General features: G+C 45.7%; 1 long non-coding RNA gene across 1 annotated transcript in view; it reads right to left on the bottom strand.

Annotated features, from left to right (window-relative positions):
- Positions 1-14214: 14214 nt before the first annotated feature.
- LOC138749240 (uncharacterized) overlaps positions 14215-17640 on the bottom strand; it is a 32787-nt gene continuing 29361 nt past the window's right edge. The window contains exon 3 of the long non-coding RNA XR_011348504.1: positions 14215-15078. This is a non-coding gene — a long non-coding RNA (uncharacterized lncRNA). The remainder of the gene's footprint in view (positions 15079-17640) is intronic.

Raw genomic sequence — 17640 nt, 5'->3', positions numbered from 1 at the left:
CCATGGTCAGGTATTGTCAGGAATGGGTTAAGAATCCGATAAAAGGGAGTTCAGTTTATTGGCCAAAGTTCGGATCCGACGAGGACTGGGTGTGTCAGGCATTGAACATCTGGCTCTACCAAAATCAAGGAGACAATACCGGGAGTAGGGAATATGCAGACTGTTGGCTTAGTGAATTGTTTAATCAGATGATACTGGACGAGAAGAAATTTTGAGGTTATCCGAGGTTAAATACTTAGGTCATTTGGTTAGTCAAGGAACTAGGAAGATAAGTCCAGAGAGAATACGCGGTAATGCTGAAGAACTTAGGAAAATCCTTGGTTTGGTGGGATACTGTAGGATTAGGATTGAGAATTATTCCAGCCTGGTCAAATTTCTTTATGATAAACTTGCGACTCTAGGGGGTGAAACTGTTGTCTGGGCGGAGGGGGAGATTAAAGATTTTGATATGGTGAAACAGCGTCTTACTAATGCCCCAGTTTTGGCCTTACCCGACCTAAATAAGCCATTTTACCTATATACCAATGCGAAAGACGGTGTGGCCATGGGAGTATTAACACAAGACCGAGGAGGCTTTAGACAACCAGTTGCCTTTCTATCAAAGATTTTAAATCCTGTTTGTCGTGGTTGGCCAGAATGTGTGCAAGCAATTGCGGCCACTGCCATTCTAGTAGAGGAAGGATGCAAAATTACATTTGGTGCCCCGATGACAGTTCACACCCCTCACACAGTCCGCACCATTCTTTTACAACGTGCTGGAAGGTGGCTTACCGATTCCAGAATTTTAAAGTATGAAGCAATTCTTATGGATAGGGATGATTTGACAATGATTACAAATAAAGATCAGAATCCAGCCGCCTTCTTGGTTTCTCCAGATTCTGATACTGTCTCCAAGGATTTAGAGCATTTATGCTTAGAAGTGATAGATTTACAGACAAAAATGTAGAGATGATTTAAGCGATGGATCTTCCCGCTGCATTGATGGTATTCGTTACAGCAGGTATAGTGTAGGGAATGAAGGAGTTGTGATTGAGGCCGGTCGTCTTCCCGGTAATTGGTTGGCCCAATCCTGTGAATTGTATGCCCTCTGTAGAGCTCTCCGGGGTCTAAAGGGAAAGGTGGGCACAATCTATACTGACTCCAAGTATGCTTTTGGTGTAGTACACACACCTTCAGAAAGATTTGGAAAGAGCGTGGAATGATAACTGGGAAAGGACAAAAGTTGATCCATGAGAACTTAATTGTTCAATCCTTAGATGCTCTTATGTTACCTTAGGAGACAGCTGTAGTTCATGTACGAGGCCATCAAATTATTGACTGTCCTGAAGCCCAGGGTAACAGATGAGCAGATGAAGCTGCCAAACAGGCTGCATTAACAAAAATAAGAGATGCAGCTGTTACTCCCCATCCCTCATGAGATTCAAAAGACTCCCATCTTCTCACAGGAGGAGGAGATTTATATGAAAGACTAGGGAATGCGTCAAACTGCAGATGGGTTATGATGGACAGCAGAGGGACATCAAGTCCTGAATAAAGCCTTGGCTCGTCAGATTATTGATCAGCTCCACCAGCATACACACTGGGGAACACAGGCACTTGTTAACACCTTTGTATGGTCCTTTAATTTTTCTGGAATATACACCTTAGCCAAACAGAGTACTCAGGGATGTCCAATTTGTCAGTGAGTGAATAAGAAAGTAATGCGCTATGTAATGCCTGGGGGGGGGGGGGTCGCGATATAGCCGTACGCCCGTTTCAACGAGTACAGGTTGACTTCATGGAATTACCCAAGATAGGGGTCTATAAATATCTCCTAGCAATGATGGATCATTTTACACGTTGGGTTGAGGCTTTCCCAACCCCTAATGATCGTGCTAACACCGTTATTCGGATATTACCTGAGGCTATTATTCCACGTTACGGTATTGTGCAAACTATTGATTCAGATTGAGGTATATTTTTACCTCTCAGGTACTCTAGGGGGTGTGTAAAATCTTGGGAATAGATTGGCAGTTACATACCTCATGGCACCCCCAGAGTTCAGGCCGAGTCGAGCAGATGAATCAGACCCTGAAAAACCAACTCACTCGACTTCATTAGGAAACTGGCCTCTCCTGGATTAAATGCTTACCCTTAGCTTTAATCAGGATCCGCACAGCTCCCCGTAAGGACCTTGCGGTCTCACCATATGAGATGATGTTCGGTCTTCCTTACATGGGATTCCACACCGATTCCCCTACCCCTGAGGCGAATGACCAATATATATCTAAATATTTACAGGGACTTTCCACTTCTTTATATGACTTAAAACAGAAGGGTTTATTAGCTCAAAACCCACCCCTGGACTATCCCATTCATTCCATTAAAGCTGGTGCTTGGGTATATGTAAAAGCGTGGCAAGACCATAAACTAGAACCTATATGGGACGGTCCTTATTGTGTACTTCTGATTACAGACACTGCAGTACGAACAAAAGAAAAGGGATGGACTCACATATAACGCATTAAGCGTGCTAATCCACAGACTAAGGACGTTGATAATATCCCCTCCACCTGGCATGCAGTTTCGCATCCTTCTGGTCTGAAAGTTACGCTCCGCCGACAAAAATTGTTGTAATGTTATTTTTATTATTTGCAGTATTGTTTTCCTGCTGGTTCCCAATTTTTGGGAAACCATCCAATTGTACACAATGTATCAAGTCCTCCTGGAATAGGGGCAGCAGAGGTGATAGTTACTTTGAAGAATTGACAAGTTTACCTTTAGAATGCAGACAGGGCACGGGTATAGAGTGTATTCATAGTGGGGTATCTTATTTATTATGGTTTAATTTAGGATCCCAACATGGACCAGGGAAGCAGAACTGTCCTAGGGGAGTGGATTGGGTTTGCGTCCCAGCCTCTACGGGTATTAAAAAGACAAGTACCAAAAATATGGTACAAAGAAGATGGTGGGAGAATTATAAGCAAAATATTAGTCAGGGCTATACCTGGAGTAGGAATATATGCTAATGCCCACAGACAAGCTGCTACTCAACGGTTAGGTTACAATAAATGGGTAGATTTAAGTCAACGAACAGCTGACTTGCTGGGGTTTAAGGAAGAATTGTTGGATTGGCGGAGGGCCAACTAAAGATGGTACCTGGCCCTGGCAAGGTGAGCCTTTGGATATATGGGAACTTCTACACTTTAATGCTACAACGAATGAAATTGAACGCCCGCCCCCCCCACCCCCCCAAACTTGGCATCTTGTAAATCACCCACTGGGTCATGAATGCGTTCGGAAGGCTGAAGGCCGTCACTATAAGGGGGATTCCAGTTGTAAACGGCTTAAGCTGCTCAAGAATACTACAGCTGTTTGGCATCCTGCAACCCCTACCTGGTATTTCTCTATGGAAAAAGATTCGGATTGTGTGCTTTATGAGAGTATCAATGACACCAGTGACATATGGAATTGTTCAGGTGAAAATCCTTACTGGGGCATCCCCTCGCTTTGGCAGATCTGGAACCAGACTATCCCACATGGATATGCCCCAGAGGGTTTATATTGGATTTGTGGAAATATGGCTTATACCTTTTTAGAACCTGATTGGAGCGGCACTTCTTGTATTGGAATAATTCAACCTCAATTTGTCTTACTGCCTTTGCATGCCGACCATCACCTTTCCACCAAGCTATATATGCGCCTAATCCCAAAATCTCCTCAGGATACTTGTCCAAAGAGATGTGAGAGATAATAGAATATAGGAAGAAAAGCTAGTATGAATGAAATAAGGAATACTAGACTAGATTAGAGGAAGTTAAGTAAGTGCTGAGTAGGGATGAATTCCGATAAGAGTGTGAGGAAGGGTTACACAAGTATAATAGAATAAGGGTCTTATAGTGATGGACAGAATTAGCAAGTACTGTAGAATTAGTAAGTCCTGGGGGATGAGATGTGTGAATAAGGACAAAGCCAGATTCATGAATAAGGACAATGACATGATGGGACCCAGACAGGATACCCCATGGTCTTTCAAGTTTACAGAAACTGCACATAGGCAGACAAGAATTACCAAATGTCAAACCAATCAGGAGGCAGAAGAATGTTAGGGGGGGTGAGGGTACCTCTACACTGAAATGAACTGTATAAAAGTTGGGTGAGCCCAGTATGTGTGTGTATTCCCATGGTAAGGGAAAGCACCCAACCTTGCACTGTTGTACAATAAATGTTCTTTGTTCTCAATTTTTGTCTCGAGCAAAATCTGTGAAGGTACTTCTGTTTCTCACAAATGGGGGTTCGTCCGGGATCCCACTCCCTCCACTGACAGAGTGCCCGACGACGGGGGTAGGTGCACCCCGACTGATTCAGCTGGACTCCCAGACAACGGGTGACTGGTCAGTGGACGAAGTGAGTGATATCCGAGAAGAGGCATTGAGAACAAATGTCGGGAGAATGTTAAGGCTAGGAATAGCTACTGGATCCCGGTAAGAGGAATTTTATTTACCTGCTAGTATGGGAGGAGTAAGTAGCAAGGGAAACAATCCTAAAGAAGGACTGGAAGATCAGATACCTAAACATAGTCCATTAGGATTAATGTTATCTGATTGGGGTGCGGGGAAAACCCATGGAAAAGATAAACAGACCATGGTCAGGTATTGCTATCAGGAATGGGTTAAGAATCCGATAAAAGGGAGTTCGGTATATTGGCCAAAGTTCGGATCCGACAAGGACTGGATGTGTCAGGCATTGAACATTTGGCTCTACCAAAATCAAGGAGGTAATACCGAGAGCAGAGAATATGCAGCCTGTTGGCTCAGTGGATCGTTTGATCAAATGATTTTGAGCGAAAAGGAATGCAAGAACAAGAAGGATGAGGAACCTTCTGCCCCTGAAATACAAGGATGGGACGTGTTACATTCCCTTCCTCCACCTTATGTTCCCCCTGTGCCGGCTCCTATCTTCCCCCTCTCACCGACGCTTTACCCTTCTTTACCTTCCCCTCCTCCTCCACAGTTAGGATATTACTAGAGTCTGTTATTCCGCGTTATGGCATTATTCAAACCATTGACTCAGATTGATGTACACATTTTACCTCTCAGGTACTCCAGGGTGTGTGTAAAATCCTGGGAATAGATTGGCAATTACATACCCCATGGCACCCCCAGAGTTCAGGCTGAGTGGAGCAGATGAATCAGACCCTGAAAATCAACTCACTCGACTTCATGAGGAAACTGGGCTCTCCTGGATTAAATGCTTACCCTTAGCTTTAATTAGGACATGCACAGCTCCACATAAGGACCTTGCTGTCTCACCATATGAAATGATGTTTGGTCTTCCATACATGGGATTCCACACTGATACCCCTAGCCTTGAGGCTAATGACCAGTACATATCTAAATATTTACAGGGACTTTCTACTTCTCTGTATGACTCAAGACAGAAGGGTTTATTAGCTCAAAACCCACCCCTGGACTATCCTATTCATTCTGTTAAACCTGGTGATTAGGTATATGTAAAAGCGTGGCAAGACCATAAACTAAAACCGATATGGGACAGCCCTTATTGTATACTTCTGATTACAGACACTGCAGTGCGAACAAAAGAAAAGGGGTGGACTCACATACAACGCATTAAACAAGCTAATCCATGAACTAAAGACGTTGATAATATACCCTCCACCTGGCGTGCAGTCTTGCATCCTTCTGGTCTGAAAGTTACGCTACGCCGGGAAAAAGTGCTGTAATGTTATTTTTATTATTTGCTGTATTGTTTTTCTGCTGGTTCCCAATTTTTGGGAAACCACCCAATTGTACACAATGTATTAAGTCCTCCTAGAATAGGGGCAGCAGAGGTAATAATTACTTTGAGGAATGGACAAGTTTACCTTTAGAATGCAGACAGGGCACAGGTATAGAGTGTATTCATAGTGGGGTACCTTATTTAGTATGGTTTAATTTAGGATCCCAACATGGACCAGGGAAACAGAACTGCCCCAGGGGAGTGGATTGGGTTTGCGTCCTGGCCTCTACAGATATTAAAGAGATGAGTGCTAAAAATATGGTACAAAGAAGATGGTGTGAAAATGATAGGCAGAACATTAGTCAGGGCTATACCTGGAGTAGGGATAAAGGGGGTATAAATGCTAATGCTCGCAGACAAGCTGCTACTCATAGGTTAGGTAACAATAAACGGCTCCCCCAACTTGGCATCTTGTAAATTATCCTTTGGGTCATGAATACATTCAGAAGGCTAAAGGCTATCACTATAAGGGGGATTCCAGTTGTAAACGGCTCAAGCTGTTCCAGAGTACCACAGCTGTTTGGCATTTAAACCGTTTAATCAGACTCCAGGCAGTTTTGGAGATTATCACCAAACAGACAGCGACGGCCTTGGATTTATTGGCTGAAGAACAACGACAGTTACGAGCTACAGCTTATCAAAACCGCCTGGCTCTCAATTACTTGTTGGCTGCTGAGGGTGGCGTTTGTGGAGGATTGATTGATAACAATGGTCACAATGGTCAGGCGGTTGAACTTTTTACTGGTGACTGGAGGTGGATACACACAGCCCTTATAGCAGTTGGACTCATTATTTTAGCCATCATGATACTTCCCTGCCTAATGACTTGTGTGCAGTGTTTAATTCAACAGACCCTTCATCAGATCACTACAACCCAAAGCATGTATGCTTTCCAAACTCCGTCTGATGATGCTGAGATTGCAGTTCGTTTACTCACTCGCTGGGAAAAAGACCAAGCTTAAAATAATACTTCCCGATTGAGGTTTTACGAAGCATAGCTAAAGAAAAAGGGTGGATTGTGAGAGATAATGGAATATGGGAAGTTAGTCAATTGCTAAATAGGAATGAATTAGGATGGGGTGAAGGGATAATGGAATAAGGAAGTCAAGCAAGTGCTAAATAGGAATGAATTATGATGGGTTGAATAAGGGTGGAGAAAGAATGGAGTGTGAGGAAGGGTTAAGCAAGTATAATAGAATAGGGGTCTTATAGCAAGTAGATAGATTTAGCAAGTCCTGGGGGTTGAGATTTATGAATAAGAACAAAGACATGACACTTCCTGGTAAACAAGTATACACACAGAAAGGCACACAAACTGCACGTAGGCAGAATTACCTAATGCCAAACCAATCCAGGAGGCAGAAGAATGTTAAGGGGGGAAGGTACCTCTGTACTGAAATAGAATGTATAAAAAGTTGGGTAAGCACCAGTATGTGTGTGTATTCCCAGGGTAAGGGGAAGCACCCAACTTTGCACTGTTGTAAAATAAATGTTCTTTGTTCTCAATTTTTGTCTCCAGTGAAATCTGTGAAGGCACCTCTGCTTCTCACACATTCAAACTCCTTACACAGCGACAGACTTGAACCTGGGTCAATGTTACTTTCAGAAAATTCTGCTAAACATGTCAAGATCAAAATTCTATTGATTATCATGTAATAAGGTGCAACATTACACAAAGTTCACTTCAGTCAGTCACAAAGCTGACTGTTTAGTTTCTGCTCATGTAAATCTAAGTACTTCTTACACTAAGAAAAGAGAATTCCCTCAGTCAGGGTCTGCCAGCGCAGTCCCCTACCCAAACCATTAGCAGCCCGAACTCCACATCCAAAACCAGAGACAGGGTTGACCACAAACATTCCTAAGCCATCAACCCAAGCCAAGACCTAAAGTTACCAGTAGAGGAAACAGAACAAATTAAACCAACATCTTTCTCTGGCTGCATGACAATTGGCCACATTGTTCAAGAATTTATCACAGCCACCAATGTACAATAGCTCTCACTAACACCAGATGCCATTCACAGCAACTCAAAGAACAAGCCCAGGAAAACAGCCAACAATAAAACCCAGACTCTACCTACCTTTCTCTGGTTCCAGCATCATGTCATTTCAGCCTTAATCTGAATATCACAACTGGAGAAATTCTCCACTGTTTTAAGCCCATGAAATTCTGTCACCTGATAAACAGCCTCCCATCCCTTCATTGATGTGGCTTCATTATTGGCCACAACTGTGGAGACAGGAGACTGCCCTTCGCTGGAATATGGAGAAGAATTAATTGGCCGATCTCACTGTTGTAACTTCATGTGTGAAATCCGTTGTTGGACATTCAAATAAGGGCTGTCTCCAACCTTCCTAGTTCTGGCCAACAGCAACACAGCATCCATGAAAAAATGGCAGCTGTTTATCAGGTGTCAGCAGGTCATGGGGTTAAAACCAGGGAGTTTTTTTCAATTGAGTTCTTGGTGTAAAAATCTGTACTTTTTGGTAATGACCTGTCCTGGGACAGCTAAATACTTTAATAAAGCAAACTAGTGTTTTCTTTGTTCCTGGTTGTTGAACAGCTGTTCACACTCTGAAATGAATTGGTTTAAATGGGAGCTGTTTGCCTTTGGGCATTGGTTTGGGAATATTTATGTAACAGTTGGTACAATGGTCATGTCATGTTCAAATCTGGGACTGTGTGCAAGGAGTTTGTATGTTCTCCCCACATCAATATTGCTTTTCTTCCACCCTTCAAAATGTGTGTGTGTGTGTGTGTGTGTGTGTGTGTGTGTGTGTGTGTGTGTGTGTGTGTGTGTGTGTGTGTGGGGGGGGGGGGGGGGGTGTGGGGGGGGGTGGTTTGCAGGTTAACTGGTGTGTCTGTGTGGCATAGGCTCATTTAGGCCAATTACTTTGGTGTGTGTTTAAATGTAAAGATTCAGTCTGGGGTCTGACCATGTGGATGTATAGATAGTGGGCAAAATGTCTTGGCATTAATTAGAACCATAAGAACACTACAGCACCAGAAACCCCATTCAACCCTCCTCGACTGTGCCAAAAACCTCATTCCACTAGTCCCACTGACCTTCACCCATTCCATAGTCCTCCAGGCCTCTCCCATCCTTGTATCTATCCAATTTAATCTAAAAACCTAAGAGTGAGCCTGCATTTACCACGTCATATGGAAGCTCGTTCAATACTCCCACCCTCTCTGAGTGAAGATATTCCCCCTAATGTTCCCCTCAACCTTTCCCCTATCACCTTAAAGCCACGGGTAGCAGGCTATTGTAGATGGGCTGAATCGCCACCCCAGTCGTCCGACACAAGATGGTACGGACCCCCCTTCCCTTCCCAGGAGAAACCTGCGGTTAGCAACACGCATTGCCCGGGGATGGCGCCGCTTCCCGGTGGTGCACCACTGGTCAGGTGGTCTTCCCGCCAACCATGCTTCCGTTGTGGGAAATACAACCACCGACCAGAAAACTGTTACTTCAAAAATTCTAAATGCAACCATTACAAAACAGAAGGACATATCAAAGCTAAATGTCTGCTTCTAAAGTGCAGGTGGCCTGCAAATAAACAGGCAGCTAAAGTCAAAACAATTGCAGAGAGAGAGAGGCAACCTAACAACAAAGATGATAACAGCCCAACACCTGACCTTGAGTGGCGGAGCACTCAGGCTCCTGAAATTTCAGCTCCTGACATATTACACATCCGAGGAATAAACAGTGGAGACACAGCAATCTTTATATAGCTAAAAATAAACAGAAACCCCCTGAAGATGGAGTGAGACTCGGGGGCAGTGGTGTCCCTAATGCCGTTACACGTCAAGGAACGCTTGCTTCCACGACTTCTGGTAAAAACAACTCAAATAAATCAAAGATCTGTTACAGGAGACAGAATCAGTGTTTGGAAAATGTACCGTCCAAGTACAATACAAGCAACACCAACCAAAAACACTCTCTCTCTACATCATAAATAGCCAGGGACCAGCACTCTTCAGAAGAAAATGTCTACAACACATTCCCCGAGACTGGCTGGAAATCGGTTCAATACTAAATGTAAACCACACGGACACAGTGGATACTTACAAAACCTTGAAAAGGTTTTAACCAGACTACAACAGGGTTACGAAAGGACAAATATGTCTTTACGCGCCTCTCAGTAACACATCTTGGGTTTAAAGTCAAAAATGAGAGGGTGCAAATGAATACAGCAGGAACAGAAGCTGTTCACAAGGCCCCATACCCAACTAACAAATCTGAATTACAGTCTTTCCTACCACTTGTTAATCACTACCAAAAACATATTCCAGATATATCTACTCTATACATCCCACTGAACCAATTACTCAAGGAAGATCAAACGTGGTATTGGAACATAGAAATAAAAAAAACAGTTCAATCAGCAAATTAGGTGCTGATCCACTCCAACCATCATAACCATCCGGGAATGGGTCGAATGAAGGCACTGGCCCGAATGCAGCCAAAAGTGACACAACCCAAAGCTAACCTATGCAAATGACCATCCAAACCCTGGCACCGGATTCATGTAGACTTGGCTGGACTACTCATGGGTGAGACTTTACTAATTCCTGGGGACGCCTTCTCCAAATGGCCACTAGTTTCACAGCTGATCAACACCAAAGCAGATTGACTGTGTGGGTAGGTCTCTGAGGGGGGCCGCACGTCTGAGTGGGTGGCGGTCTCCAGGGGGGGGTGTGTCTGGGTGGGTGGCGGTCTCCGGGGGGGGGGGGGGGGGTGTGTGTCTGGGTGGGTGGCGGTCTCCGAGGGGGGGGGGAGTGTGTCTGGGTGGGTGGCGGTCTCCGAGGGGGGGGTGTGTGTCTGGGTGGGTGGCGGTCTCCGAGGGGGGGGGGTGTGTGGCGGTCTCCGAGGGGGGGGTGTGTGTCTGGGTGGGTGGCGGTCTCCGAGGGGGGCGGTGTGTGTCTGGGTGGGTGGCGGTCTCCGAGTGGGGGGGTGTGTGTCTGGGTGGGTGGCGGGTCTCCGAGGGGGGGTGTGTGTCTGGGTGGGTGGCGGGTCTCCGAGGGGGGGGTGTGTGTCTGGGTGGGTGGCGGGTCTCCGAGGGGGGGTGTGTGTCTGGGTGGGTGGCGGGTCTCCGAGGGGGGGGTGTGTGTCTGGGTGGGTGGCGGGTCTCCGAGGGGGGGGGGTGTGTGTCTGGGTGGGTGGCGGGTCTCCGAGGGGGGGGTGTGTGTCTGGGTGGGTGGCGGGTCTCCGAGGGGGGGGTGTGTGTCTGGGTGGGTGGCGGGTCTCCGAGGGGGGGGGTGTGTGTCTGGGTGGGTGGCGGGTCTCCGAGGGGGGGGTGTGTGTCTGGGTGGGTGGCGGGTCTCCGAGGGGGGGGTGTGTGTCTGGGTGGGTGGCGGGTCTCCGAGGGGGGGGTGTGTGTCTGGGTGGGTGGCGGGTCTCCGAGGGGGGGGTGTGTGTCTGGGTGGGTGGCGGGTCTCCGAGGGGGGGGTGTGTGTCTGGGTGGGTGGCGGGACCCCGAGGGGGGGGTGTGTGTCTGGGTGGGTGGCGGGTCTCCGAGGGGGGGGTGTGTGTCTGGGGGGCGCGTGCGGGTCTCCGAGGGGGGGCGCGTGCGGGTCTCCGAGGGGGGGCGCGTGCGGGTCTCCGAGGGGGGGCGCGTGCGGGTCTCCGAGGGGGGGCGCGTGCGGGTCTCCGAGGGGGGGCGCGTGCGGGTCTCCGAGGGGGGGCGCGTGCGGGTCTCCGAGGGGGGGCGCGTGCGGGTCTCCGAGGGGGGGCGCGTGCGGGTCTCCGAGGGGGGGCGCGTGCGGGTCTCCGAGGGGGGGCGCGTGCGGGTCTCCGAGGGGGGGCGCGTGCGGGTCTCCGAGGGGGGGCGCGTGCGGGTCTCCGAGGGGGGGCGCGTGCGGGTCTCCGAGGGGGGGCGCGTGCGGGTCTCCGAGGGGGGGCGCGTGCGGGTCTCCGAGGGGGGGCGCGTGCGGGTCTCCGAGGGGGGGCGCGTGCGGGTCTCCGAGGGGGGGGCGCGTGCGGGTCTCCGAGGGGGGGCGCGTGCGGGTCTCCGAGGGGGGCGCGTGCGGGTCTCCGAGGGGGGGCGCGTGCGGGTCTCCGAGGGGGGGCGCGTGCGGGTCTCCGAGGGGGGGCGCGTGCGGGTCTCCGAGGGGGGGCGCGTGCGGGTCTCCGAGGGGGGGCGCGTGCGGGTCTCCGAGGGGGGGCGCGTGCGGGTCTCCGAGGGGGGGCGCGTGCGGGTCTCCGAGGGGGCGCGCGTGCGGGTCTCCGAGGGGGCGCGCGTGCGGGTCTCCGAGGGTGTGTGTGTGTGTGTGTGTGTGGGTCTCCGAGTGTGTGTGTGTGTGTGGGTCTCCGAGTGTGTGTGTGTGTGTGTGTGTGTGTGTGTGTGTGTGTGTGTGTGTGTGTCTCCGTGTGTGTGTGTGTGGGTCTCCGAATATGTGTGTGTGGGTCTCCGAATATGTGTGTGTGGGTCTCCGAATATGTGTGTGTGGGTCTCCGAGTATGTGTGTGTGGGTCTCCGAGTATGTGTGTGTGGGTCTCTGTGTAGGTCTCTGAGTGTGGGTGTGTGTGTAGGTCTATTAGTGTAGGTGTGTGCGTCTCTGAGCATGAGCGCCTGGGCCGGGGCGCGCCTGGGCCGGGAGTGCGCATTGTGGGTCTCTGAGCGTGTGTTGTCTGTGTGTGTGTGTCTCTCTCTCTAATATTTGTTTCTCATCAGGTAATCCATCCCGAATGGCATTGTGGGCTTTGTTCCCCAAGCTGTCCATATTGGCTGTCCATGGACCATCACTGCCCCAACAATCCTCAGTGTCACCTGCGTTAAATCAATGATAGGGGAGCACTTTTTGGGTAACTCGAGCCGTGTTTCCTCAGTCAATCTGGCCAGTTTAGTTTTTCATTCACACATTCCTGCTGCCTGGGGTTAATGGGAGTAGCGGAAAATCCCCATTTGCTGAAACAGTTCTTCATTTACATTATTTTTAAATTTTTAAAATTTATTTTCAAATATGCATTAAAAACATAAATTTCTTACTTGAAAATAAGTCAACATTAATGCACAATGATTTTATTTAAAAATAACCCCCTCCCCTAGCTACCCAATAGAAAAGAAAAAAGATAGAAAACATCTGGATAAAAATTGAGCAAAACTCTCAAATAAATTCTAACGTCTTAACTTTCTCGATTTTAGGAGTCAGAAGGTTCAGGTTGGGTGATTACAACTTAATTCCTACTATTGGTAAATACGGTTCCCAAATCTTTTTAAAAAAAATTCAAATTTGTTCCATCAATTATATGTAATTATTTTGAGGTGGATACAATGACCTATTTCAGTCTGGCTATCGACCCATTCCCAAATACACATTGCACTTCCAAGTTACTGCCACACATTTTAACCATATAACAATCACAGCACAGAAACAGGTCATTTGGACCTTCTCGTCCACACTGAACTAAATACTCTCATCTAGTCCCACCTATCCCTCCCATCCATCTACCAATCCAATTTTCCCTTAAATGGCAAAATGGACCCTGCCACCACTATTTCTCCTGGAAGCTCCTTCCATTCAGCCTCCACTCTTTGAGTAAAGAGATTCCCCCTCATGTTACTTCTAAACTTTTGCCTTTTAACTCAAGACCTCTTGTTTTAATCTATCCTACTCACAATGGAAAAAGGCTATCCACATCAATTCTATCTATCCTTCTCGTCATCTTAAATACCTCTATCAAATCCCCTCTCAACTTTCTATGATTCAAAGAATAAAGACCTAATTTGCTCAATCTTTCTTTGTAATCGAGATGCTGAAACCCAGGTAGCATTGACGTAAATCTTCTCTGCACCCTCTCTATTTTGTTGATATCCTTCCTATAATTTGGTGACCAGAACTGCACACAGTACTCTAAATTTGGCCTTGTACCATCTCAACATCATTTACCAACTCCTCTATTCTATGCACTGATTGATAAAGACAAGCCATTTGAACAGATTCTTTTTGATGTTTAATTCTGTGTCAATAAAATTTGCAAGTAAATATTTCAGTTATATGGTTCAAGAAAGGAATTAAGACAATAAAACATTAGGTCTCAACCTTTCTTTCCACTCACATCCCACTTTAAGTAATCCTTTGTGCCATTGGTGCTCTGAGATTAGTAAGGGATTGTTTCAGATGATTTGTGGGTGGAAAGAAAGTTTTAATCGCCCCTCATTGACTCGTGACATGCACGGTTTCATAATACCAAAGGAAATGGGCCACAACTATTTTGGTAACTATTAGGTCCAGAGCAGTGATTCTCAACCTTCCCAGTCATGTACTACTTTTAGAATCCCTTACTAATCTATGGCGAAGTGGGATGTGAGAACCATTACTTTAAGGTCTCAGTATATACAATATTGTGGTGAGTGGGAAGAAAAAGTTTGAAAATCACTGCATAAAAGGTTCAACTTTAATGACATTTGAGCAATTGAAATGTAGGTATGGGATACAGAACAATACAATATTCTATTATCAGTTAAAGGCATAGTTATGAGAATATTTGGGTCCATATTTGATGTTAACTGAACAAATTTAATTGGACATTTCTGTGATGTAGACAACTTTGCAAAATGGAATGAGGTCAGAAGACAAAGATGGGAGAAAGATTTAAAAATAAATATTCAAGAGGAAATTTTTTTAGAACTTTGTCAGGACACAATTAATGTTGGGCATAGAATGGTACAAGATCTTACTCCACAGAAATTGAATGGATTAAATTCTAATTTTTCAGATAAATGTTTTATTTGGAATAAAAAAATAGTTACTTTACGTTCTACCTGGGAATCTTCAAAATTAAGACCCTTTGGGACAGAATTGGGATTAATTTTGGAAGGAGTTACAAAAGTTAAGTAATACCCAAGATCCAATTTTTCATTTATCTTGGCTACAAAGTGAGGACCATGGCCTGAACTCAGTGCCTCAGGCAGTCCACAGCAGGGTCGAAATTTTAAACCCATCTTCAAATCAGTAAAACAAAATCTTAATAGAAGTCAAGTCAATATTTTCTTAAAACAAACAGGATAAATGTGGGTATAATAGAGCAACAAAGATAGCAACACTTACTGTTTGCATATTTGGTTTAGTTAATTTTGTCTCTGATGCTGCATTTCAATGGATTCAGAAATCATGTGATCTTGTTCATTTTCAAGTTGATTGCTGGTCCTCAGCTCAAAGGATATTGGAGTGTTTAGGTCTTCTTGATGCATTTTCAAGCATTGTTCTACCTCAAAGCACATTGTCATCGGGCTGCAGGAGGGACACCTGCTTGACTCCAGTGGGTTCCTCCAGACATCTCTGAGTCTCCTGCCCCTGTGAGTGTGGAATGACAGTGCTTTGGTTAGTGGCTGTACATAGGTGATCAACAAATATCACTTCAGTCTTAGGATTTTAACCCTGTTCTGCCTTGCGGGTTTATAAGCATTTCAAATAACAGCAAAACTTTGATTCAGTTCAACCCAGTTCCTGCTGACGACTTATTCTTCAAGGTCCCAGGCAAATCAATCATAACAAGACAATATTTTTATTAATTCTATAAAATCACTCTTGACACCAGTGGTTCTCAACCTTTTTCTTTCCACTCACAACCCACTTTAAGTGATCCCTATGCCATCGGTGCTCTGTGCTGTGTCATGGATTGGTTAAGGTGGCGTGTGGTTGGGAAGGGAAGGTTGAGAATCAGTGTTCCAGACCTTATTTTGCTCAGAGGAAAATAGTTGTTGGCCCATTTCCTTTGGAGTTCTGAAACTGTGCACATCATGAGTCAATGAGGACTGATTAAAATGGGTTTTTCAAACATTTTCTTCTCATTACTAATCACAGCACACATGGCGTAGGGATCACTTGAAGTGGGATGTGAATGAGAAGATAAAGGTTGAGAACCACTGCTCCATTCACTCAAAAGGGAGGCACTTGTGTACTTCCTGAAGAGAATTTTGTGGAGAGATAATGTGTCCCTTCCTTTGGTCAGTCCTAGCTTTTCAGATGAGCGAAGTGCCTCTCCTCCTTGGTCAAATAAATTATTGCATTAAGTTGTACAGGTCAAAGAAATTTTCCAGCAGGGGTGGTTCATAATTCTGGATCCCTCCTGCTAACAGAGCTCAATGAAATGAGCAGGGCCCTGAAGTTATCCCCTATCAGGCGAGACTTCGATTTCTGAGTCAACGGTGATTAATAACAGCAGCTCTTGCAGTAGCATCTGTCTGAGGGGGACAGGGTTCAGGTATGGGGATAAATATTCCTTTCCCTTTTTCTAACAAGGACAAACAATTCAAATGCTGGGAAGATTGGATGATAGAAGGCAGCTGTCTTCATTTCTATATTTTTCACAATGGCATCACCTGCAGTGTAGACTTCATTCTGTTAAATCTTGTTGTGTCAAAAGATAGTTTTACTGCAAACAATCATAATCTGGTTCTCCATGTTCATCTGGAGGCAGTTTTAAAAAGGCTGACGAGTTGACAGTGATAGAGTCATGGAAGGTCAGATGAATTCTCTTGGGGAAGAGTTCATAGTGGCTCAAAAGTGCTTGATTAGATGTCAGGAGAGCTGCCACTGAATTTCGAAGGAACTTCAGCTCTAGTTCTTTAGTACTCGGTCCGAAAGTCATTGCCACTCTTCTTTGGGATTAGTCCAGTTTTAATTTGACAATGTTGCAGAATGAGGGAGATTTGATAGAGATATTTAAAATTATGTGGGGAATAGACAGTAAATGTAGGTCAGCATTATCCCCTGAAAGAGAACCAAGAGGATCTGTGTTGAAGGTGAAAGGGGAAATGTTTAGGGGTAAATTTAGAGGAAATTTGTTCAGAGAGTAATGGGAGTGTGGAACAAACTGCCAGGTGACGGTGAATGAAAGGTCAATTTTAACATTGAAGAATTTGGACAGGTATGTGATGGGAAGGGTATGGAGAGCTATTGACTGGGTGCAGGTCAGTGGGACTCGGCATTGTAATAGTTCAGCAAAGACTGGAAGGGCTGAAGGACCTGTCTCTGTGGTGTACTGTTCTCTGGAGGTTAATTTGGGCATTTGGGAAACACAGGTCCATGGGGGTGAACGGCCTGTTATTGTCCTGCAAGTAAAACATTAAAGATTTAAGTCACAGATGAACCTAAAGACTTTTAAATATTGCATCAATAGGATTGTAATGCACAAACTTCCCCACCCAATCCTGATTGGAGACCCCGGTTTGGTTCCTCCAGTCAGTATTCAGATGGATACACAATCAGCGTTTCAGGCTTGAGCCCTTTATCAGGGAGAGTATCTGTACTATATTAAGTTCACTGCTTGACCAGCTGAGCTTCTCCAGCATTTGAGTCCTTACAGAATTTGGTTGAGTTACTACATTTGAACACAGACAGGAACTTTAAATGTAACAGGTAATAACAAGCCCTGACCACAGAAATATCCCCATTCACCTACCCATTTAGTGAAGGGGGAGACAAAAACACTCAAACTCCTTACACAGTGACTCATTTGATCCTGGGTCACTGCAACTTTAAGAACACTCTGCTAAACATGCCAAGATCAAAATTCAATTGATTGTCATGTTATAAAGTTCTATAATACACAAACTTCACTTCATTAAGGCACAAGGCAGGCAGAAAGTTAAATGAAGTACTTCTTGCAGACAAGAGCAAAAGAGAATTCCCCGAGTCCCCCGCAGGCCCCAAACCCAGCACTTGCCCACAAGCAGCCAGTCACCCCACCCCTCCCCCAAAATCCAGTCCAAACCATCAAATGCAGTTGCCTTGTTTAAAAAAAGGTCATGGGGAGAATCCTGTAAATTATAGACCTGTGTAGAATCTATGAGCATTTGGAGAAGTACAGACTACTCAAGGACAGTCAGCACAGCTTTGTGAAGGGAAGGCCAT

Source organism: Narcine bancroftii, chromosome 14, assembly GCF_036971445.1.
Source record: "Narcine bancroftii isolate sNarBan1 chromosome 14, sNarBan1.hap1, whole genome shotgun sequence".
Lineage (NCBI taxonomy): Eukaryota > Metazoa > Chordata > Chondrichthyes > Torpediniformes > Narcinidae > Narcine > Narcine bancroftii.
This window is presented reverse-complemented; position numbering and strand designations above follow the sequence as displayed.